The sequence below is a fragment of the Melopsittacus undulatus genome, chromosome 5 (assembly GCF_012275295.1).
Source record: "Melopsittacus undulatus isolate bMelUnd1 chromosome 5, bMelUnd1.mat.Z, whole genome shotgun sequence".
Taxonomy (NCBI): domain Eukaryota; kingdom Metazoa; phylum Chordata; class Aves; order Psittaciformes; family Psittaculidae; genus Melopsittacus; species Melopsittacus undulatus.
This window is the reverse complement of record NC_047531.1, coordinates 31,872,104-31,897,113: the sequence shown is the minus strand read 5'-3', so window position 1 is coordinate 31,897,113 and position 25,010 is coordinate 31,872,104.

Below are 25,010 nucleotides of genomic sequence, written 5' to 3'. Positions count from 1 at the left end.
TTCCTCCACCTGGCTGGAAAAAACCTTGAACAAAAAACACCCTCAAAACATGCTCAAACCATGACAGAGTGGAAAAAGCATAAAGGTCAAAGATGAAGGTTTTTCTTAAGAGCATGAAACAAAAGGAATAAGAGAACACATAATAACACTAGATGTAAAAAAAAAAATAGAAGAAATAAAGCAACTGAAAAGCTCAGACTTTTTTTACAAGCTTTATATAACACAAAATTGAACTATTAGAAAAAGGAACTTAAAAATCTGTTAGATTACTTTAATGTTAGAAGCCCAGTGGAACATTCCACATAGTGTACAAACTCCTCCCAGTATTCTCAGCTTCCCATGTTATTTAAAACAGTATTCACTGTTCGCAGTAATTCTGGGGGTTCCCCCATCTCTGCATACCCATAGAATATTTGTTTTCTTTTGCAAGTATGACTAATGATACTGATTTCCTTCTTTAATTCTAGGAAGCATTATAAGTATAAGGTAATTACCATGTGCTTAGCAATATTGATTCATTCTAATAGAGTCATAGAAGCTGTAGTGGTTAAATATTACTCATTTTTGTCTCTCTTAGAAATGAAGGCCTCATGGGTATGTCTGAGTTCATGATGTAAATTGAATAACTAAAGCAAATAGTCTTTAATGTTTCAGATGAAGTACATTAGGCTGCAGAGATTTATTCATCAGTATTTGTAATTCAGGGGAATAGATTGTTAGACAGCTAATGAAAAGCATCTTATCTTTCTGCTGCATGGATTTACTAAAAGCCTAACAGAGATTGAATATGTCTAACAGCAATTTATCCAAGAAGTTTTACCACTCCTGTTATGCAACACATTACAACATACAGCTACAATGCATTGATCCTTAAGCAGTTCAACAGAAGCTATGAGAAATAAAGCTCTTTTGAAACAGTGGAGCAAACAGAGTTCAAATTCAGAAGAACTGAAGGAAGAAGTAAGTAGTAGTAATCTTAAGATAAGTGATTATGATACTACCTTAGACTCCAACTTCATTAAAAAGCATCCTATAGAATAAAGGAGAGATTTCAGTAAAGCTTCAGTGAATTTTTATGATTGTAGTTCAGTTCCCAGGGCTGTACTTGGGGGTGTCACTATTTCCATTATAAACCTCAATTTTAAAGAAGGTATAGCAAAATAAACAAGACTGTGGAGTTTTGTGCAAAACTTTGACATATAAGATCTCATATGAAATGGAAATCCATATTACAAATATTTTGGGACATGCTACATTTTCACAATAAATCAAAATAAACATGTTAATTTATTATTATTCTTTTGAAGTATCTGATTATTTTTGAGTACATTCTCATTTCCAGTGGGGAAAATTTCTCAAAAGAAATTTTTGGGATAAGCCTGGGTATCCATTGTTTAAAAAATAGCCCTTACAAGAATGCTGACACTGAGAACCTAAAATGAAATAAATTATAAAGAGTTCAACCAGCATCTTTTATTAAATATCATCTATTTGCCAATATGAAGATGCATTATCTTATATATGTCAATTTCCAGGAGGATCTGCCTTTGAACTTCACATTCCACACCAGCCCCTCCTTGGTGAGGACAAGGTCCTGGAGAGCATCTCTTCTTGTTTGCTACTCTATCACTTGGAGAAGGAAGTTATCATCAACATATTCTAGGAGCCTCCTAGATTGTTTATGCCTTGCTATGTTCTCCCTTCAACAGATATTGGGGTGGTTGAAGTCTTTCATGAAGACAGAAGCAGCTTCTCTTTGTTATAGAGGGCTTCAGTCTTCCTGGTCAGGTGGCCTTTAGCAGACCCCCACTGTAATGTGCCCTGACTCTGCCCTCATTTTAATCCTGACCCATAAGTGTTTGGTCATCTCCTCATTCATCCGCATTCATCCACTGGCTTATCTCTAGCTCTGCTTTCCAGCTGGTCATTGATATAGAGCCCTCCTTGTCCCCCCGGCCTTTCTAGAAAGCCTATAACCTTCCTTTTGTAGGAGACATCCCTCTGGTCTCTGTGATGCCAGTAAGATCATCGACCTGCAGGCATGCACACATCCTTAGCTCCTCTTGTTTATTCCCCTTCCTGCATGCATTTGTGTAAAGGCATTTAGGTTGGACACCCAGTCAAGCCAGCCTACTCACTGCAGTGGCAGGAATTCCTTTGTGCTGCTCTTCAGGTGCTTTCCTGCTTGTCTGTGATCCATCTTCCAGGCTCTGGGCATCTATTGCTGGCACTGGCATCAAACTGTTAGAAGTGGGATGAACTGAGCTTCCCCTCCCCTGATAACTTTTGTTTAAAGTCCTCTTCACTAATTAATCTGTTGCAGTAGCTATCACTTTGCAAGATCTTACCCAAAATTGCATTCTAGCTGCTTGATACCCTGCGGCCTGAAAATTTGCCGAAGCAGGAAGCAGAAATGACCTGCAGACTCCTGCAGGATGCAAACCTCAGCTTACTGATCATCCATAATAGTCAGCTATGCAAACTGCTAATTAAATACCCAGAAAATGCTAAACTAGTTTAAAACTGAATGTTTAATGGCAGCAAAGAAGAAACAGGTATCTTTTAAAAGGTTAGACACTTGAGGAGGGAGGGAGGGGAAAAATCTGATCTAGACAGGAGCAAAATTACATGCAGATAACAAGTATGAAAATTTAGTGCTTAATTCTCAGAGCAGTAAAATCAGTAAGCATCCACAACAGTGGAATTGTTCAGTTGCAGTTCAGCTAAGTATCTTACCATTCAGCAATTTCTATAGGTGAAGGTTTACTGGACAATATACTGCTGGTGATGGCATTTGCTATAACGATGCATTAAGTGGGATAGAGAGATAGGCATAAATGGCACAATGTTCAGGACTGAATACTTAGATTGAGTAGACCTGACAGAAATGTAATGGAACTGTTTGCTCAGCATTTATTGTAAAGTAAAAGTAACCTTTTTCCTCACAGAGGGACACATACTGATGTGAACTTGAAATGCAAATTTATTAAAACAAAAGTAAAAACCTAGAAATGAAAAGTCTAAATGAGACACCAAAACTCACTTTGACATAAAGTAATACTTTTCATGGAATATTGAAAATAATAATCACCTGACCCTCCTCAGAGACTTAGACCAGCTCTCATAATGTGATGGTGGAGGAAAGCATTAGTTTGTCTTTGTAGCTGAGGTGGAGTGATGACAGAATTACATTCCATGACTCTGAACTACTAACACAATTGCACAGACACTGAACCAAAGCACAGGGAGTGATATTTTCCTTATGTAGTGTTATTGGTATTGATAGGTCATATGAAAGATGAAAAAATTGTTGATGCTGCAGTGAAAAGCATGAAATAGTAAGTATCCTATCATAAATACAAGATTACAATTCCATTAGAGGTTTAAGAGGAGTGAATGCAATATATATTCAAGAGAAAGAAAACCATAAGAACGTAAATATGGCAATCTTAACCAAGTCAAAATGAGTAGATACAATATTTGTCCTCATGTATTTAATGAACTATGTGTGAAATAGTGTTATTTTTGCACTTAAATAGTAAAAAAAAAAGAAAATCCGTTAAGCCACAAGTGTTATAAATGTACTTTCAGGTTGAGGAAGAATTTATTCCTGAAAAGAGATCTGCAAATATTATCACTAAATATTATCTACCACTCCCTTAGTTTTATAATATGGACTCTGAGGAATCAGACAATATGAGTTAACTGACTAAGCTGAACGTCTTTTAATTTATTGAGACCTTCAGAAATTCCTTTAGAGATTTTTTTTGGCAAGGAGGGAGGCAACTTGTATGTATCTGGTTTTAGGTTTTTTATTTGTTTGGTGATGGGTTTTTTGTACTTTTTTCTTTCTTTTTTTTTTTTTCATTTCATGCTTATGTTCAGCTATATTTAACCTCACATTTAACAAATGTGAGATGTAAAGCTGAGGTCATATGACAAAGTTCTGTCTGATTTTGCTCTAGAGTCCTGAATCCCAGCTCATGATCCCCTGTGTATGGTCATGGACATTTGAAGGATCCAGCCTGATCTGTTTTCTGAGTGTGCTGTGGGGCACTGCAGAGGTTGGCAATCCCCTCAGCCAGGGTGGTGGGGGCTCCTGGGACAGCAGGGCCTGTCTGTATCCCTAGACAGGTCAGGAAGGAGCATCTAGCCCCGGGCATCGGACACCTCCTGGGGGTAGGAGGCAGGATATCGGCCCATGAAGGGCAATCACGATTGGGCCCAGTGAGGGGAACCGGTATCAGGGTTGTAATTGCTCTCTCTCGTAAACTTTGTTCCCAGTTTTTCCTTTTCAGAAAGCAATGATTAGCAGACATTGTATCCACAAGGTTTTCCGCATACTCTGTGGTCACACACCTAGACTGTTCTCATGGACTGGAGAGATTAATGGGAAAAAAGACCATAGTTGATGCCTTTTTTCCCCATCTGCTCATAGCAAAATGGAAAAGAACTTTCTCCTCTTGTACTACCCTGGTTTTGATATATAACACTATATTTGATCTTTCCTTCGATAGGATGAACAGCCGTCAATATGATGAACAGCCTTCTTGCTTTCAAAGATGAACAGTATCTTGCTTTCAGAGATGAACAGTATCCATGATAACCTTCCAATATGCTGTGATTGCAAAGACATAATGCTTTTCAGAGCACCAACGGGCTTCATTCTGAACTATGCTCTCGTGAGACCTCACTTGGAGTATTGTGTGCAGTTCTGGTGTCCTCAACATAAAAAGGACATGGAACTGTTAGAACAAGTCCAGAGGAGGGCCACAAGGATGATCAGGGGACTGGAGCACCTCCCATATGAAGACAGGCTGAGAAAGCTGGGGCTGTTCAGCCTGGAGAAGAGAAGGCTGCGTGGAGACCTCAGAGCATCCTTCCAGTATCTGAAGGGGGCCTACAGGGATGCTGGGGAGGGACTCTTCATTTGGGACTGCAGTGATAGGACAAGGGGTAACGGGTTGAAACTTAAACAGCAGAGGTTTAGACTGGGTATAAGGAAGAAATTCTTTACTGTGAGGGTGGTGAGGTACTGGAATGGGTTGCCCAGGGAGGTTGTGAATGCTCCATCACTGGCAGTGTTCAAGACCAGGCTGGATGAAGCCTTGGGTGATACGGTTTAGTGTGAGGTGTCCCTGCCCATGTCAGGGGGATTGGAACTAGATGATCTTGAGGTCCTTTCCAATCCTAACTATTCTATGATTCTATGATTATTAATCAACTGTACTCTAGTTGCATGGCCTTACATCAGGCCCTAATGAAATCTCTGTGGAATTCAGGCTTGTACTTCATCTGTGAATAAAGCAGAAGTTGAACAGAAATGCAACACCTACTCATTCAGGTATGGCCCAGAGAATGGAGCTAGCTGACTCTAAGTGAATTTAGGCAAAATGTAAAAATATTGTGCCTTGAGTCTCCTTTAAAGAAATGAAACTTAAGTTTCAAGAAATTTACTATTACTTTATTTTAATTTTCTAATTAAATTGCTGATTTAGAAAGGATAAAATTATAAATTCTGAAATGTACCTATCAGTTTTTTGTATAACCAAGATCACTGACCTTTTGCATGTGTACAAAATGAGACAAGATATCTTTTTAATTTTTCCTTTGTAGAATTTTGGTGTTTTTTTTTTTTGTTGTTTTTTTCTTTTAGTAAATTGACCTAATTCTGCCACAGAAACTGAGAATCATCATCTAATCCAGTGTGCTGGGTACTTACGTTTATTATTTTTCCTTTCAATGGACATGACTTCACATTTGTCAGTATTACATTTCCTTTACCACCTGCCATTAACCCATTTATGAAGGAGGTTCCTTAGTCCTCTGAACTTGTTTGTTAAGGGCTGCTTACTCATCTGTTTCAGTCCCCCTTCTTCTCCCAACATATTTAGACATGAAAGCTAAACAGTTAATCAAGATTAAAAGTTGCAGAGAACTAAAATAAAATCCCATTGTGTGCTCAGCAGGACAGCACTTAATTACTTTGCATACCTAAAAATAGTATCTTCTGAATAGATACTTGTCTGTGCTCTTATGTTATTTAACAACTTTCTTATACCTTCTTAGATAAAACAAAGCTTTGTAATTTGTGGTTTCTTTGTGAATTAGTTGCAGGGTATCTCAAAGTTCACATTAGTTAACCAGTTCAGCACAATTGCTATTACTTTCTGTAACCTAATTGATGAATGATTACAGATGGTTCTGGGGTGGGTCACAATAGGATTTATATAGGTACACAGGTGTGTAGAGGCATGTGTGGCTTCCTATGTACTGATCTGCAGTAACTGTAGTATATTCTGTACTCAGAAGAAGCTTGTAGGACAAGGCAAATGGGAAAAAAGGACCAAGCTGGACTTCTGAGTCAAGTATGAGCTGATCCTGGCAACATAAGAATTCATGAGAGCATAACTTAAATGCATCTCTCATTTCTACTTCCACTATCTGTTCTGAGTAAAGATAAGCAAACTGATAAAATACACCTTTTTGCGAGTAAATAGAAAAGTCAAGATTTTTTTTCTGTAAAGCACCTACTTTGATACAATGATGCATCAAAATCAGCTTCTCTTTTACTTAGAAGTAAAAATGCAAATTTACAATATTTTTTACTTTCAAGGTTTTTGGCCTTCCTTGAAGTGTAATCAAGATGTAATAAGCACCAATGACAATATTAATATTATAAAAATAAAATTATTAATCATGAGCACACTCTGCAGCAAAATACTACTACTATACATCAAGGGATAGCTTGAAGTTTTATTAGTTTTAATGCTATAGAGTATCTAACTGCCTAGCTGCATAACTGAAGTTAGCACACTTGGTCCAGTTGTTGCATTCCTCTGTTATTTTGGCTGAGTTTCTGTTGCTAGAATGCTTTCCTGATGCCATCATTACTATTACAGATCTAACTCAAATTTAGAATACTTGAAATGGAAAAAAAAAAGAAAAAGAAAAAGCCCTCAATGTGTTCTTCAGGGAGTGGGGTAATCATTTGGGAACAATATTAATGACTGTCTCACATTTATATTTCCTGAGATATAAAGTCCAAGAAGCAAAAGGCCTGCTTTATCAGGATTTTATGATGCTTTGATTTTATACTCTTTCATGATTTAGTCTTCCCCACTGATAAACAGAGATCATATAATTTGGATTTATTTAAATAATAACAGTAAATAGTCAAATTTCCTTATAATAGGAATGAAATAAAGAACAGGACATTTTTATTTTTTCCGTAGGTGATAAAATAAATGTGATAATGTTCAGATACAGTGTTATTCTCAGCTTTATGAGGTGCATTTACAGCTAAACTTTACCAACATATTAGGCTGATAATGCAATCATATATCAAAGTGGTGTTGTCAGATGACTATAGGACTGATGCTGACTCTTGGAAAGAGATTAATAACTCAGGATTTGTTTATTCTGAACGGAATTCAAAGCAATACAAGAAACATGATATCTTCCCAGATTTTTTAAACAATAGAAAAATTTTGTTCATACAAGTTATACCATGAAAGTATGCTACAATATTTTTATACATAAATTGAGGTTATGATTTTTGTATAAAACTGTAATACTTCTGTGAATAGGAGTTACTGTGAAAACACTCTCCTGTGCATAGAGAGTAATGCAGAATCTAAGTGCATTTGAAAATGTCTTGTATTGTACTGATGAGGCAACTTTCTGTAGCAAGGCACTATATAAAGGAAGGAAAACTGTTTCACATGTTTTATTGTAAAGGTAAATTTTAAAGTATAGAAATGTTTTAAGAAAATAACTCTTCTATTTTATTACTGTAATATGACATAGACATCCTTCCTATGTGTGATCATAGTAGTTACATGAAAGTTTACATTCACTTTTATTGAACAGATGGGAATTACAGCTTTCTCTCCCAATAGTAAGACTGCAGACCACACAGATTCAACTCTACTGGGCTGACTTGTGTCACACAAGGTATAAACAAGCAGAATCTGTACAGAAATCTTAATATTTGAGCTGCAGTAAGTAAAGCAATGGATCAGATGGCGCCACTTAGTATTTTACATCATGCTAGGTAAACAAAGGGAGATAAATGGTTTCAATATTCTTATTTTGTCAAAGGAAGATTAGAGCTGCAAGAACTGCAGAAAACCCAAACTGCTGATACATATCTTTTGTTTAATGAAAAGTACTTGAAAGGTTTAGTAGAGAAAGGGACCAGAAGCCTACCATTTACTGTAGTTTGATTCATACAAGCATGACACTTATCTAGGTCATCCTTCCTCCTAGTCTCATACTTTTCTGTGTTACAACACTGGTTAAATCATCCCTCCATAATGCACTCTATTTCGGATTAAAAGACACATCATTTTTGGATTAAAACATACCACATTCAATGATGAATCAACTGATAAAAAAGTGTGATTGTGCAAAAGAGACTTTAAGTTACTTTGCAGAAATTGAAGCTGAGTCTGAAGTGTAGGTCAAGGTTTAAATTTAATCACTGCTGACTAGATACAAAAGAGCAGAGATGTGATGATGCATTCATTCTAAAAATCTTCCATTTCCCATTTACATTTTTAAACTTCTGGAGCTACTCTTAGAGAGAATCTGATCCATAATGTGGCAACATAAAATAACACAAACCCTGAAACATTAATAAGGTCATAAGGTCAAATACCTATAATCCTATCCCTCTACTCTGCTCTCGTGAGACCTCACTTGGAATATTGTGTGCAGTTCTGGTGTCCTCAACATAAAAAGGACATGGAACTGTTAGAACAAGTCCAGAGGAGGGTCATGAGGATGATCAGGGAACTACAGCACCTCCCATATGAAGAGAGGCTGAGAATGTTGGGGCTGTTCAGCCTGGAGAAGAGAAGGCTGCGTGGAGACCTCATAGCAGCCTTCCAGTATTTGAAGGGGGGCTACAGGGATGCTGGTGAGGGACTCTTCATTAGGAACTGAAGTGACAGGACAAGGGGTAACAGTTAAAACTTAAACAGAGGAAGTTTAGATTGGATATAAGGAAGAAGTTCTTTACTGTGAGGGTGGTGAGGCACTGGAATGGGTTTCCCAGAGAGGTTGTGAATGCTCCATCCTTGGCAGTGTTCAAGGCCAGGTTGGACAGAGTCTTAGGGGACATGGTTTATTGGGAGGTTTGCCTGGCCATGGCAGGGGGGTGGAACTAGATGATCTTAAGGTCCTTTCCAACCCTAACTGTTCTATGATTCTATAATATATCTTTCACCAATAATAGGAAAAGGAAAAGAAGAAGAAAGGGATATTCTTTTCAAGATTTTGGGAGAGAAAATTTATATACATATATATATAGACATATATTTAATTCTCATAAATTTATTAAAATCCACTAGTGAAATGTACACAGTTTTCCCATGTTCTTCATATTTTGTTTCTAATAAAAGACAAAGACTAAAGTGAATTTTATCTAGTACTCTGAATTTTAGCAGTACTCTGGTTTTAGGTAGCTATCCATGTGTGTCTGCTCGTACATTCCAGTTCATCAGAGTTAAAAGGACCCTTCAGTACAACCTTATAGACTAGTTCAAGAGCTAATAGTTTAGGACAGAATTTGTGATAGTTTTCTTTGACTTGCATTATCCTTAGACATCACAGTACATATCAGGTCATTGGGTAGTATATAACACTGCAGTAAGTGATATATTCAACCAGAAGGACACCTTTAAAAACCCAGACCCTCTTCAACAAAACAAAAACACCCAATGATAACTACAAACCTAATTATTACATGATTTATCAGGAAAATAATCAGTCATCAAGCAGATGAAGATATTATATTAGATTCCATAATAGGAACAAAACACTTTTCAGCAAAAAACTTTCTTGCTGTTTACTTCTTGAATGCAGTGCTTTCCAAGTCAGGGGGGAACGTGGAGGAGGATAGAAACAAGGTGCATCATTTTCATTGTTCTGCTCTCTGCAGAAGTTGCTTTTATTTAATTTTCTGTTTGAACAGAAACGGATGTTTCTTCTGTAGTGAGCACCATTGAACAGCCATGTGTCCTTAGCTCACCTTTAAAAATCTGAACTCTTTGAACTTGAATTCTCACACAGGCCTACTATCATGTCAGAATATCAAGTTTATATTTCCTGGCATAAAACTAAACAATTCCTCTTAGTGATAATTCAAAATGCTTTATTTTCCACATTAAATGAGTCATCTATTAACACTTTAAATCAGTATCTTGAATACATTTACCATTTTGAATTTGCCAGCACTTGCCTTTATTATCTAGCAGAGGTACACACAACTCCTCCTTCATTTTCTTAAACCTCTAGTTGGAAACTTTGATAAGGTTTACTTACATTTCTACCATCAGTGGTCAGCACTGCAAATGGGAAGCCAGGATTTTGTAAGTGCTGAGCTCCAACAGTCTTCACAGATGTCAGCAGATGCTGAAGTTACATGTTTCTGAAAAAGCTGTGGAAAACAGCCTACCTATTGTGTCCAACTGTTGGCACTTACGTTTAGAGTGGAATTCAGGACAATTAAAACTGGACATTAAAGATTCATAATTAAAGACAGACAAGGAAAGTGATTATAATAATCACAGTGTTATAAACAGGGGGCATGAAAATTAAGGAAGAACTTTTGGTCTGAGATTTAAATTGTAACCTAACAAGTGTCAAGTCTCACTGTGAAAGTCACACATGCACAAAGCCTGGGCTGTTTGGATAGTGACAGTGGAGGGAATGCTGACAGGTTTCTTTCTGTAATTTGGTTATTACAAGATGTCCTTATGTGCATGTCATATAAAGCAGTTAGACTGAAAAGGTGAGGGGAAAGCAGTTTTTGTTTTAATTGACAATTTTTGCAGTTATTATACTTCTGACTATAAATGAATTGATTCTAATCTTATTCTGAGACCATGATATAATAATAGAAATTATCTCTAATCTGCATCTATAGTGACTTCATTATGCAAATTAATAAACTTTGTTTGCACCTCTGCTTTTAGATACAATTTTGGACTTGACCAGCGAATATGTGTCAGAACCTTACTAGTTCATATGTTTTTTTCTTCCTCTGCTACATACACAGCTCAAACACGTGAGTAGTATCTCTCCTCAGCGTGCAGAGAGAACACATGCACTATATCTGCTTGAAGCTTCAAAACAAAGCAAGCTCAAACTAGCAAAGATCATACCTAAATTTGTGTTCTTAACTGTACATCGGATACAATAACATGCAAATATTATTATTTCTTGATCAAAGCGAAAACTGCCAAGTATGAAAAACCTTGAAGTGCTTCTTCACCTTAATCTGTTTTCAATAAACTTTGAAAAAAACTTTATTGGGTAATTGAAGCTTATAATTTTGCTATGAAAGATGGAACAAAAACCTATCTTTTCATATATTAGGAGTTTCCCAGAAGCTTTATTAATTGAGCTCTATGAAGTTAATGGGATTATTTCTCAGTAGTGATGACCATTTAAACTAACCAGACTTTGGCTGTTTTTTGGAGTGACTGATCCCAATTACTTCTTGTTTTTAGCTTCTAATGTAATGACAATAGTTTTTCCATACCAGCAATAGAATGGCAGTTCAGTGACCCTTTATAAAAGAGTGTGGGTTTAGGTTACTGCAACTCCTTACACAGAATCACAGAATCCCAAGGGTTGGAAGGGACCTCAAAAGATCATCTAGTCCAACCCCCCTGCAAGAGCAGGGTAACCTAGAGTACATCACACAGGAACTTGTCCAGGCAGGCCTTGAATATCTGCAACGTAGGAGACTCCACAACCCCCCTGGGCAACCTGTTCCAGTGCTCTGTCACTCTCATAGTAAAGAAGTTCTTCCTGATGTTAACGTGGAACCTCCTATGCTCCAGTTTACACCCATTGCCCCTTGCCCTGTCACTGGATATCACTGAAAAAAACCTAACTCCATCATCCTGACACCCACCCTTTACATATTTGTAAACGCTGATGAGGTCACCCCTCAGTCTCCTCCAAGCTAAAGAGACCCAGCTCCCTCAGCCTCTCCTCATAAGGGAGGTGTTCCACTCCATCATCTTTGTGGCTCTGCACTGGACTCTTTCAAGCAATTCCCTGTCCTTCTTGAACTGAGGGGCCCAGAACTGGATGCAATATTCCAGATGCGGCCTCACCAAGGCAGAGTAGAGGGGGAGGAAAACCTCTCTTGCCCTACTAACCACACCCTTTCTAATGCACCCTAGGATGCCATTTGCATTCTTGGCCACAAGGGCACATTGCTGGCTCATGGTCATCCTCCTGTCCACCAAGACCCCCAGGTCCCTTTCACCTTCATTACTTTCCAGCAGGTCAATCCCCAACCTCAACTGGTACATGGGGTTGTTCTTCCCCAGATGCAAGACTCTACACTTGCCGTTGTTGAATTTCATCAAGTTTCTCCCCGCCCAACTCTCCAGCCTGTCCAGGTCTCACTGAATGGCAACACAGCCTTCTGGTGTGTCAGCCACTCCTCCCAGTTTAGTGTCATCAGCGAACTTGCTGAGGGTACACTCGGTTCCCTCATCCAGGTCATTGATGAAAATATTAAACAGCACTGGTCCCAGCACTGACCCCTGAGGGAATCCACTAGTCACAGACCTCCAGCTAGATTCTAACCCATTGACCACAACTCTCTGCCTTCTTCCTTTCAACCAGTTCTTGATCCACCTCACTACCTGACCATCAAGCCCACACTTCCTTAGCTTATCTATGAGGATGCTGTGGGAGACAGTATCAAATGTCTTACTGAAATCAAGGAAAACCACATCTACCGCTCTACCATCATCCCTCCACCTAGTTACTTCCTCATAGAAGGCTATAAGGTTGGTCAAACATGAGTTCCCCCTGGTAAAACCATGTTGGCTGTTCTTAATGACCCCCTCATCCTCGATATGTCTAGAGATGGTTACTTTCAGCTATGACACCACTGTTATCCTGAGGAGAGATGGATCTTATTAATTCTTATGGGGTGGAGAAAATACACCTTTCAAAAGCTGCTGGTGAGGAAAGGAAAACATGGGAATGGCCAAGTATGGATAAAAAATCTAAATAAGTGTTTATGGACTGAGATTTCAAGGACCACCGAAGCCAGTATGAACTTTTCTGTATAATTCTGGTTTAACACCTGAAAGACAGATGAAACAAAGTTGCCTCCCTTCCTTTTAGAAATTTTTATGGAACAATACTTAAGAATACGCTTCTCTTTTGTGTAATGGAATGTTCAAGTTCCACAGCTAAATATAAATATCAAGGTTTAGAGCAGAAAACTTAATATTAAGGTCTCAGTAAATCAGTGTTAAATGATATCGTCAGTTAAACTGTTCACTAAATATTTTTTAAAGTGTGTTTAAAAAGCAAACTGTGCCCCACTAGCTATAAAATCTATAGTAACTTACTGTATTATAGCTTCTGCTAAGGGATGTCATAATATAAAACTACTAGTGCAAAAGGCAATAGCTTTGAGGGTAGTCAGCCTGAAAGTAGTTCATAAAAAGCTGGTAGAGTGGCAATACTCTCAGCAAGATGAAGAATAGAAAACCACAAGCATTAAGTGCATTCTTTCTATTTCCTCTCTGCAAGAGTTCTGGATAAATGACAGATCTCATTAAAAAAAAAAAGGAAAAGAAATGCAATTTCCCTTCAAAATACCGGTGTTGCCCACTGAAACTAAAATTTGTTATATTGTATAGGCACTGGCAGTCGAATTTTCTCTTAATTTCTTTATTGAGGCTGAACACCAGGATGGATCAAGCATGCAACACAAATCTCATTCTTGATATTATTTGTAAGTTATATTCATCATTTACTATAGTGAGGCAATGGAGCATGATTTGCTAGATGCTTGGACAAAATGAGGGATGGCCAGATTGCTAGAAAAGTAGTTTTGTTTTGGTTTTGTTTATTTTGTTTTGCTTTTCCAGATTTAGCTAACAAAACAGAAAACAAAAGAAAGACATACTTAAGTTATTTGCTTTGAACTGATCTTGTTAAGAGATTAATTTTGCACTGTTCAAGTGAATAGAATCCCAGAAAATTACATTGGTGGGTTTAAGATCAAGTTCTAGTAACATCAACATTTTTTCCTTGATCATAGAATCATAGAATAGTTAGGGTTGGAAAGGACCTTAAGATCATCTAGTTCCACCCCCCTGCCATGGGCAGGGACACCTCACACTAAACCATGTCCCCTAAGACTCTGTCCAACCTGGCCTTGAACACTGCCAGGGATGGAGCATTCACAACCTCTCTGGGAAACCCATTCCAGTAACTCACCACCCTTAAAGAATTTCTTCCTTATAGGCAATCTAGACCTCTGCTGTTTAAGTTTCAACCCGTTACCCCTTGTCCTGTCACTGCAGTCCCTAATGAATAGTCCATCCCCAGCATCCTCATATGCCCCCTTCAGATACTGGAAGGCTGCTATGAGGTCTCCACGCAGCCTTCTCTTCTCCAGGCTGAACAGCCCCAACTTTCTCAGCCTGTCTTCATATGGGAGGTGCTCCAGTCCCCTGATCATCCTCGTGGCCTCCTCTGGACTTGTTCCAACAGTTCCATGTCCTTTTTATGTTGAGGACACCAGAACTGCACACAATACTCCAAGTGAGGTCTCACGAGAGCAGAGTAAAGGTGCAAGATCACCTCCTTCAACCTGCTGGTCACGCTCCTTTTGATGCAGCCCAGAATACAGTTGGCTTTCTGGGCTGTAAGCGCACACTGAAGCTGGCTCATGTTCATTTTCTCATCGACCAACACCCCCAAGTCCTTCTCTGCAAGGCTGCTCTGAACCTCTTCTCTGCCCAACCTGTAGCTGTGCCTGGGATTGCTCCGACCCAGGTGTAAGACCTTGCACTTGGGATGGTTAAACTTCATGATGTTAGCATCAGTCCACATCACAAGCGTGTCGAGGTCCCTCTGGATGGCATTCCTTCCCTCCAGCGTATCAACCGAACCACACGGCTTTGTGTCATCGGCAAGCTTGCTGAGAGCACACTCAATCCCACTGTCCATGTCACCAACAAAGATGTCAAACAAGACGGGTCCCAACACCGATCCCTGAAGGACACCAGTCATTACTGGTCTCCAGCTGGACAGTGAACTGTTGACCACAACTCTTTGCATGTGGCCATCCAGCCAGCTCTTTATCCGCCGAGTGATCCACCTACCAAATTGATGTCTCTCCAATTTAGAGATGTTGTGTGGGACAGTGTCAAACTCTTTGCACAAGTCCAGGTAGATGACGTCAACTATATGTGCCTTTGGCTGGAAAAGTTATTTGATGCATAAAGGTTGAACTAAGAAAATGCCCAAACAGCAAAAAAGCTCCCTTGTTATCTTATAGTGTCATTGAAATACAGTTAATTTTGTTTAATGGACTACAAATTATGTCTCATTATCCCTAGTTTACAGTTGAGGGAAAAAAGGTGCAGAATGCAATAGATCAGCAATACTAGTGGGAAATAGAAGCTTGGTCTACCACAGCCAGAATATCTGTTGATTTGATAAATATTTTTTTTTATAATGCATTTTAGAAAATGTATTGGTTTTATAATGATGTATTCTGTAAAAGTAGTTTTGATGTGTCACAGTCTCTGAGAAGGATTTAAAAGTCTTATTTTAGTATGGGCAGTTGGCAGGTCCTAGTTGTGCTCTGTAATTGTGATTTTCGACTATTCTAAAGCCATATATTGAAAATAAGGTAATGCTTAATTTATTTGTGAGATGAAAACATTTTTTTAGTGCAAGAAGCCAGGAAGCAGTTTACCCCTTGCTACAAACAAGATGCCATAAGAAATGATTTCTCAGGCAAGAGATCAAACACTGTGGTGCCCTAAGTGTATTACAGATCATTGCTCTGGCAGACCAAGGTTACTGTAGATAAACAACCCTGCCTAAAATAAGATTTGTTCCTGTCTTACAAAAGTGTTTTATTTACTGCTGGAACAGTTTGTTACTGGAAAAATGCATGTCTGGGGCCAGGTCATTAATCTAAAGAGGCAGCTTCTTTACAGTACAAAGTTATGGCACTGTTTATTAGGAAAACAAAAGGGCAAAAAACTCTCTTAAACGTTCCAACTGAGTCTATTCCTGGGCAGACTTGTGCTGTTTATACCACTCTGGCATTGCCAGCAGCCATCAAGACCATACTCCAACCAGCTCTTGTGTAGTTCTGACTGTACTCCTTAGTACCTTCTTCACGAGTGAAAAAAAGCTAAAGGGCAAAATTTAGGAACCTTTTCCAGTCATGGAGCTCATACTATGTCATTCATGTTCCAAACATCCTTACCTACAGCAACCTGAGTCTGCTCCCTTGTCCTGCAAGACATACCTGTCGGCTGTTACCAGGTGAGGAAGATATAGAAGAAAGAAGGGTTCTTTTCTGCGTATGGAAGGAATACACTGGGATGCCAAAAGTGTTATCAGACCAGAGCCATATTTCTATGAAGACAGATTACCAACTGGATCAACAGGTTCATAATAGACTGAATACCAGTAGTATAAGAAATTGATGGATATATCAAATCAGTTTGGTAAATAAGAAGGAAAATAAGAGGGACTGTCTCCCCTAAGTATTCATGGTCTAGAAGGTCTTTGGCTCAGGGCTTATCATCTATGTTTATACTCTCAAGAGTAGAAAAAGGAAAATGAAAATGTCAGAATGTTAAGATGTGGGAAAATGTTTCTAGAATCCTAGAATGGCTTGGGTTGGAAAAGACCTTAAATATCATCCTGTTCCACCACCCTGACACTGGCGGGGAGCCCTTCCACTAGACCAGATTGCCCCATCCAACCTTGGATGGATCATCCACCTCTCTAGGCAACCTGTTTTAGTGCCTCACCACCCTCACAGTGAAGACTTTCTTCCTAATAATCTAAGGGTACCCTCTTTTTCCAGTTTAAAGCCATTCCCCCTTGTCTTATATCTACACACCCTCATAAAAAGTCCCTTTTCAGATTTCTTGTAGGCCTCCTTTAGATATTGGAAGGCTGCTATAAGATGTTGACAGAGCCTTCTCCATACTGAACAATCCCAGCTCTCTCAGCCTGACCTCATAGGAGGGGCGCTCCAGCCTTCTGATCGTCTTCATGGCCTCCTCTAGTCTCACTAGAGCAGGTCCATGTGTTCTTATGTTGAGGGCCCCAGAGCTGAATGCAGTACTCCAGGTGGGATCTCAGTGTAGAGGAGGGGGACAATCACCTCCCTGGACCTGCTGGTCATGCCTCTTTTGATACAGCCCAGGATACAATTGTACAATCCTCCTTTTGTTTCTTCAAACCAACAACACAACTAAGACTTGTTCACTTCCAAGGGCTGACCAAAGAGTCTTTGACAGTATTGGCATCAGTGTAAAGTGAGGAGAACATATGGAGAGCTGATGAGTTTGTTTTGGCATCATCTTATCTTGAGACAATTGAAAAAGGCATTCCAAAGTAGAGTTAGAGACAGCCCTTAAACACTGACTGCTTAGAGAAGACAAGGAAAGATATAGTCTCAAGTTTCAGCCTAGCACCCTTAGTCCCACTTAACTTTTTTTGTATAGGCCCATGGCAGTGACAAAGACGCTGACAAGTTTTGAAATGAAGGTTGCTATCCACCTCTAAGGAACCTGACTAGAAAGAATTTGACATGTGGAACATTTGGGCCATTTTCCATGAAACATGGAGGATTTCTTGCAAAAGGAGGAGGAATGGATGAAACAACATAGTAAGCAACTACAGCAATTAATCCAGCTTGCTTAAATACTTGTGCTATTAGAACAAGAGGAAAGGAAAACTTGTCAGCACCATAAATTCTATGAAGCAGGAGTTTAGCTATCGACTTTAGTGGAAGGTCCAAAATTTCTTGGCCACCGGTAACTTTTCATATACCAGAGCTTTTCCACAGATAAGCCAAGTGAGGTAGTTATTTCTGCAGCTACAGATAAAGGGAATTGGATGGTCATGGGAGTCATCAGCTCAGCAAGACCATTAGCAACCATGAGGATAAGGAAAGTTATGGCCTTAATTTTTTATAAATTGTATTCATGTGCTAAATGGAACACTCAATTTCTCAGGTGCCTTCAGGACCAAGAATGATATTGCCCTGTCTACTTTCTCTGTATTTGTTCTCATAATAATCTTAGCCTGAGGACAACTGAGCACATTTACTTGAACGGACTGTAGAAAGTTTTAGATGGGTATAGCAAGAAAGAACAGTGTGAAACTTGACAACCTACCATAGCCTGGCACCTGAATTGATCTTGCCCAATAAAGCTCGACTTTCCTGATATATTTGCATTGCACTTAATGTATGCTGTCTATAGAGATAAGGACTGAAACACATAAGAATTTTGTTTCTCTTTCAAAAAGAAAATATTCCAAGGGATGAGGAAATTCAATTATACCTTTAATGCTGTCACAAAAATATTAAGTGCATCATTCCTGTTGTGAAGCAGAACTGGAAAAATCGTTTGATTTTAAGCAAGAGAATATTTGGTTAGCTAATGTATCTACTAACATGTGCAACATTCACATTGATTCATGTTCTTTTTATCAGAAACTATTAACTGAATCTGAATCTTCCCCAGATGATGGCCCTCTTTTCTTGAATCAGTACTACTGTTGTGCTGGCTAACTTAGTGTATTTATTTCAGATATATATTTTTTGTGAGGACATATTATTGAACTCAGTCCACCCACGAATTAATATAAGCCTGCTGTCCTTTTGGTCCATGTTCTTTAACCAGTCCAAATCAATAGTTTAAATATCTTCTAACACAGATCTCAGGGCACTGAAACACTCAAACCTTCTAAATTCACTGATATTTGGCTTCCACAGAAGGAATACAAACATAGCTAACATTTGGAAAAATTTGTGGTTTCCGCATATAAACCAGATGCAAAAGATGAAGCCCTCAAACTTTGAATCAGGCTGAGCTACCGAGGTGTCTTGTGTTCGGCTATAGCAGTCATTTTTCTCCTTCTTAGTAGCTGGTGCAGTGCTGTGTTTTTATTTTCAACCTGGGAACAGCGCTGATAACACTGATGTTTTTAGTTGTTGCTCAGTAATGTTTACTGGGATCAAGGGCTTTCTGAGTCTCATGCTCTGCCAGGGGGGAAGGGAAGCTGGAAGGAATCTGAGACAGGACACCTGACCCAAACTAGCCAAAATGGTATTCCATACCACAACACATCATGTCCAGTACATAAACTTGGGGCAGTTACTCAGAAGGACTAGACTGCTGCTTTGGTTGGGCTGGGTATCAGCTGGCGGGTGGTGAGCAGTTGTATTCTCTTCCCTTGTTATTCCTCTTATAATTACTATTATTGGTGGTAGCAGTAGTGGTTTTGTGTTATACTTTAGTTACTGGACTGTTCTTATCGCAACCCGTGGGAGTTACAACCCTCCCCATCCCCCAAGAAGTGGGGGGAGGGAGTGTGAGGGGGGAATGAGTGAGCGGCTGCATGGTTCTGAGTTACCAGCTGGGCTTAAAGCACAACACAAAGTTTTATCACTCCTTATTAACATTATAGAAGATTATGTTGATATAAAGAAGTAACATTTACTATTCAGAAAGGTACAGAATTGCATACTGTTGTGCAATATTATTCTCCTGGGGATTTGCTCATTCACCTCTGATAAAAATTTGATCTAAGATCAAATGACCTGTAGATTTACACATTTCTTGTAATTTTCATCTGTACCTGTTAGAGAGTATTTTGATTAGGCTGTGCTAAGTACTAAATAATGTTAGTGTAGAGATATGTTCTGCTAAGTCCTTGTCCATTTCTCTGACTGATCCAGAAAGAATAAAAGTAAGCAATTCATTCTGCTTGCTCCTCTCACTAAACTTAATTCCAGCAAAACCTAAACAGCTACAGGTAACCACAGTGTACAGTTCATGTGCTATATGCACATAACAGATTTTGCTGTAGTGAATACAAAACAGATTCATCTAATAAATGGAAATTCAGAACAAGTGTAGAAAAGCAAACACTGATACATTTTTCTTTTAAGAAAACAATTTTCACAGGGGAACAAAAGAAGACAGAACAAAGCCTAGTTTGCAGATCACCAGAGATGTTTGAGGTCTTAGGAATTAGAGATTATAAAGATAACAGCAGATCATGCATTCTCAGCAAAAAAGAGCAGCAAAAAGGGTATATTTAAAATCTTCAAGCTGTTATAAGAATTTTATTTATTGCTCTTTCTATAATGCCTTTGAGACTGAAATTCATAGCTTCTTCACCTCTTTTTTCTTTCTAATATTTTTCTGTAATTAACACTCCTGCAGCAACATGGCAAACAGAGGGATAAAAAATCCCCTTACTAAGGAATGTTTAAGAAATCCTTAGTTAAATTATCAGGATTTACTCCAAGAATTGAGAACAAATGTGTATTTTAACAGAGATTTTAACATCAAAGGTTCTGGAGATTAATATGCAATAATTCATTAATGACCACAGCTTTACTGTCTGTGACACAGATGGAATTAAAGGCATAAATGCATCTGGATTAGTTTAATCATTTCTCAGTTATAACAGGGAATAAAGAAGACAACTAAATTGATTTTTGTTGTTTATGAGCATCTGGATTTTCTGAACATTCTAACTGTAAATAACATCTGATCCAAAATATTCCACATTCTGAATATTAAAATAATATATCCAAAGCTCTATAGATAATAATTAAGGGGTGATAGAAATAAAACATAGCGACATGAGGAAAGAATAAGCTGTTAAACAAGAAATGAGCCAACTTGCTGACCAGTTAAAGATGAATATAGTCAGAGGACATATATTGTTACAGCAATGGTGACACAAATTGTTCACCCAACAGATTTGCACTGTTTCTTAGAAAAAAATCTGACTTTTTTGGTAGTCAGTGTTTTCTGTGGGATTCCTCCTTATTAAGAAAGATTATTTCCCTTCTTTGTTCTTCAGAGAAAAGCTGAACTTTTCTACTGAAGAAAGTGTCAATTATCTGAAATAACAGTCTGAACTGTATGAAAATTTGGAAGATTAACATATTTGAATGGCTGAAGGATTGCAGTGATCAGTGATTTGATGCTGAAACCTGTTTAATTATAAAACTATTTAGGACTGTTTGTCTCCATGCCTTCTGCTATTCATCTCCCTACAAACAGGATCTTAACCAAATTCCAAACATCAGTGTGAGAGCTCCAAGATTTCCTCTCCTTGCTCTCTTCATTCAGAATTACTGAAGTTTTGCTATTCTCTTCTTTCCCTAAAACATCTTGAATGCAGATAGAAGTTTGCTGCAGGTTTTTTGAGCTAACTGGTTCAAAACTTGTTCACATTTTGTCTTCCTTGACAACTGTTTACAAAGAATATGTAAGATTTTACAGTTTGTGGCAAACGCATGCCACTATGGGAAATGGGCACAGGCTGCAGTAAGAGAAATTCTGACTAGATATTAGGAAAATTTCACAATGAGGCTGCTCAAACAGGGGGGACAGGTTGCCCAGAGCAGCTGTGAAAATTTGTATCTTTCTGGATGTAATAGAACTAAAACCTCATTTGAATAGGACCCTAAGCAACCTGATCTAACTTCAAAGTTGAATCCATCTTTGAATCTGGCACTGCTTTGAGGGGCAGAAGTGGATTTATACCAGATGACCTATAGAAATATGTTCCAAGCTGGATTTCTTTGTGATTGTGATTTAGTTCAATTTATCTTTAACTAATCACTCATCATTTCCGTTTACCACAACTAGCATTACTGCAATCATATTTTTGCAATTTGCAATAATAATTAAAGTGCTTTCTTATGATTACATTTTTGTTTTCTATTGTAGCTCCCACCTCCTCAATAGATGGCAGTAGTAAAGTTTGAGCATGAGCTTTTCCATAACAAGCCACAGCCTGGTGTCATTTCTGTTAAATGAATAATTGACTTTACATACTGTGGCAACAGACATAGGCTTTTTTACTGAGGATAAGTTATAGAGAATATAGCAAACATTGTCATCATATTATGGTTGGAAAACTAGCTACAATTATTTCCCCCTTCAACTTCTTAAAAATTATTAAAATCATATTCACATGCAAATGGAAAATACTAATAATTATAACATGACGTGATTTCAACATAAAAAGTATGTTCTTCGTACTTATTAAATATAAATGGGAAATTGCTGTAGCAAATTGCTGTTTCATGCTGTGAATATAGATTTAAGCAAATAAACCCATTAATTTCTTTGTCTGTGTGTGTGTCTTTTTGGACAAACAGTTCCATTATTATTTTTCAAAAGCATTTATAAAAAAGTATTTAAAATTCGAAAGATTTTAGCCAAAATCTCCCACTGAAGCTACTGGCACAGAATCCATTCTTATCAGTAACTACAGATTAACCAAAGGTTTCCTATTTCACTTTTTTTTTAATCTTTTATCTATAGTGGTGTGAAGAAAGGATAATAATAGATTCCATAGCCTAGTGAGCATCTAAGTGACCTGCAAATTCAGATTCCTTAAATGGTTTATAGAAGAAGGTCCTCATTATTCTGTTCTACAAATAAAGAAACTCTCATGTCCACAATACAGTTATATGAATGAACATGAATAAAGAAAGTCTCTCTAATCACTGTTATAATTTCCAAGACCATGTAATCTACTTCTGGACCTAGTAATCTGATTTTTTCTCTTTATTGCTTTTTTATTCTCGTGTATAAAGTTTTGGCATATTTAAATTATATTATTTTCTTTTTTTTAACCTGCTTTTAAAATCCTTTGTTTATCCCAGCCTCTGTTTGAACCTATGTTGATTTAACATGTGTTGTGCAATTACTATACAAAGACGATCCAAAATCCCTCTTCTGTATCCTTTATAACTGTCTGGTATTTAGTATTCCCTCTAGTATTGTGTTTCAGTAAACTTAACATATTTGCAGCTGGTTTCCCTGTCTCTATCATTTATGCAGATGAGAAACATCAAAAGGTTTGAAGTCATGGCACCTGTTAGACTTCCCTCTGTGTTTATTTGCTGATTGGCACATTTCCTTTTCATATATAATCTGCTTTCTATTTCAAAAAGTTTCCCTTCCATTGACACATATGTTGCTGAATAATTCCCTCCCCATCTCTCCTTTCTATGTCAGAAAGCACTGTTCATAACATAGACACAGAAAGGACATGAATAAAAACTTGTGCCAGGATCTATGCCAGATTTACAACCTTCACAAGAGTTTGCAAAAGAAGTTCTAGTGATTGATAGTACTCACTGTGTCTGCCTCCAATGTTATTTAAATTATTATCGATGTTGTAATTTTGGTATTATTGTTGTCAATAGTCTTTATATCCTTTCCCTTTATATATTCCCTTTATATAGCCCATTAAAGTTTATATAGCACATCAAATTTGACTTTTTTGTTTTGTCTATTTTTTCTTTTAACCACAAGAATATTCCATTCCTTGATACCTAAATTAATTTGATGGAAGTTGAATTGCAAAACAGTTTGCTGCTGTCTACAATTTTGTGCAGAACTGGTATTAGGGAACCTTAGTGACCACATTTTCTACCCATCCCATGCTATTTAGCTGTTGGATGGTCGTGGACTTGGACTCTCTCCTAAAGACAATATATGTCACAATACATACTTTCTCCTATCCCATTTAAAACATGGTCAATTATTTGCTTTATTTGGGGATGAGCTTTGGCACTGGTTGGTTGTCTTTAAATTTTCACAGCTTTTCTGTGTCCTTAAAAGCCAAAACACAAGATTGAGTGAAAGTCTTTCCTACCATTCCTACATTTCGTATCACATTCTATAAAGAATGATTGACTCTGTGGGCCTAGTCCTCTCATATGAGAAATATGAAGGTAAGATGACATGATTGGAAAGTGGCCTGGGCTTCAGAGACAAATGTATACATAGAATTAGTGCCTGTAGAATTAAGAAAAATTAAATAATGTGGATGAGAAGCATTTTAAATAATGTGGATGAGAAGCATTTTGTCACATGTTCTCTTGTGTTTCAAAAACACTTTTCTTGCTTATTTCAAAAGATCTTATCAAGATGCAATGGATCTGGTTAGCCTAGTGAGGATAAATGCAGCTGGAAACAATGCCTGTATTATGAAATCAAATATTCTATGACATTCATGAAAGATCAGTATGACCTGATCATGGGTGTCAAAATGGCATTTATGCTCAGAACAAGATTTTATTTTTTTTTTCTTATGTTCTTTCTAGTCTTTTCCTTTTGCTAGGCTCATGAGTAGTTTAGCAGGTTCCTATCTTGAGTGCAAGACACCATCATGCAGGACAGCCTTCCCAGTTTTTCTTCCTGTGCAGAAAACTGCTTACATCTGAGTGCTACCATAATAAAAGCACACAAAAAAAGGCAGAAACTGTCTGAGCATTCCATTTCAGACAAAACATTTTTAAAATAATTCTGAAAAAGTTCTAACATTTATGAATACTCAAAATATATAGGATATTTTAAATTATAAACTTACTCTCACTTTTAACTGTGTTTAAGCAGTTTGTTGGACTTTCTTTGATTTTTATATTTATATGTCATAGTATGTTTTAGAAGATCTTTTATCAAACTTTATAATTAACAGGGGAGATTTAAAAAAAAATATATCTGTTTGTGTTTAATCCAGGAAGAAGAAATGTTAGCAACATTAATTTCTTCTTCTGTTTTAGGCACCTTTTAGATGATAATTATTTAATGAAACTGTATAAATGCTACTAAATTTAATATTAGTCTTTCAGCTGGTTATAGTAGCTCTAAAAATGCAAGAAATAAATATTCAAGCAAATACATATAAAAGGACAGAACACCCAAGAATATGACATTATTTGATATAATATCAAATAATAATCTGGTGTCTTAAGATATTCATACTGAGTAAAGATGTGCATATCATTCAACAAATTTGGGCCTAGGTACCCACAAGATAGCAGAGAATTTCATCCAGTAATCCACCTCAGCTTTTTATTATCCTTGTTCACATTATATTAAGAATTAATGTCAGATGAAATGGGCTGTTTCCTCTGACAAACTCTG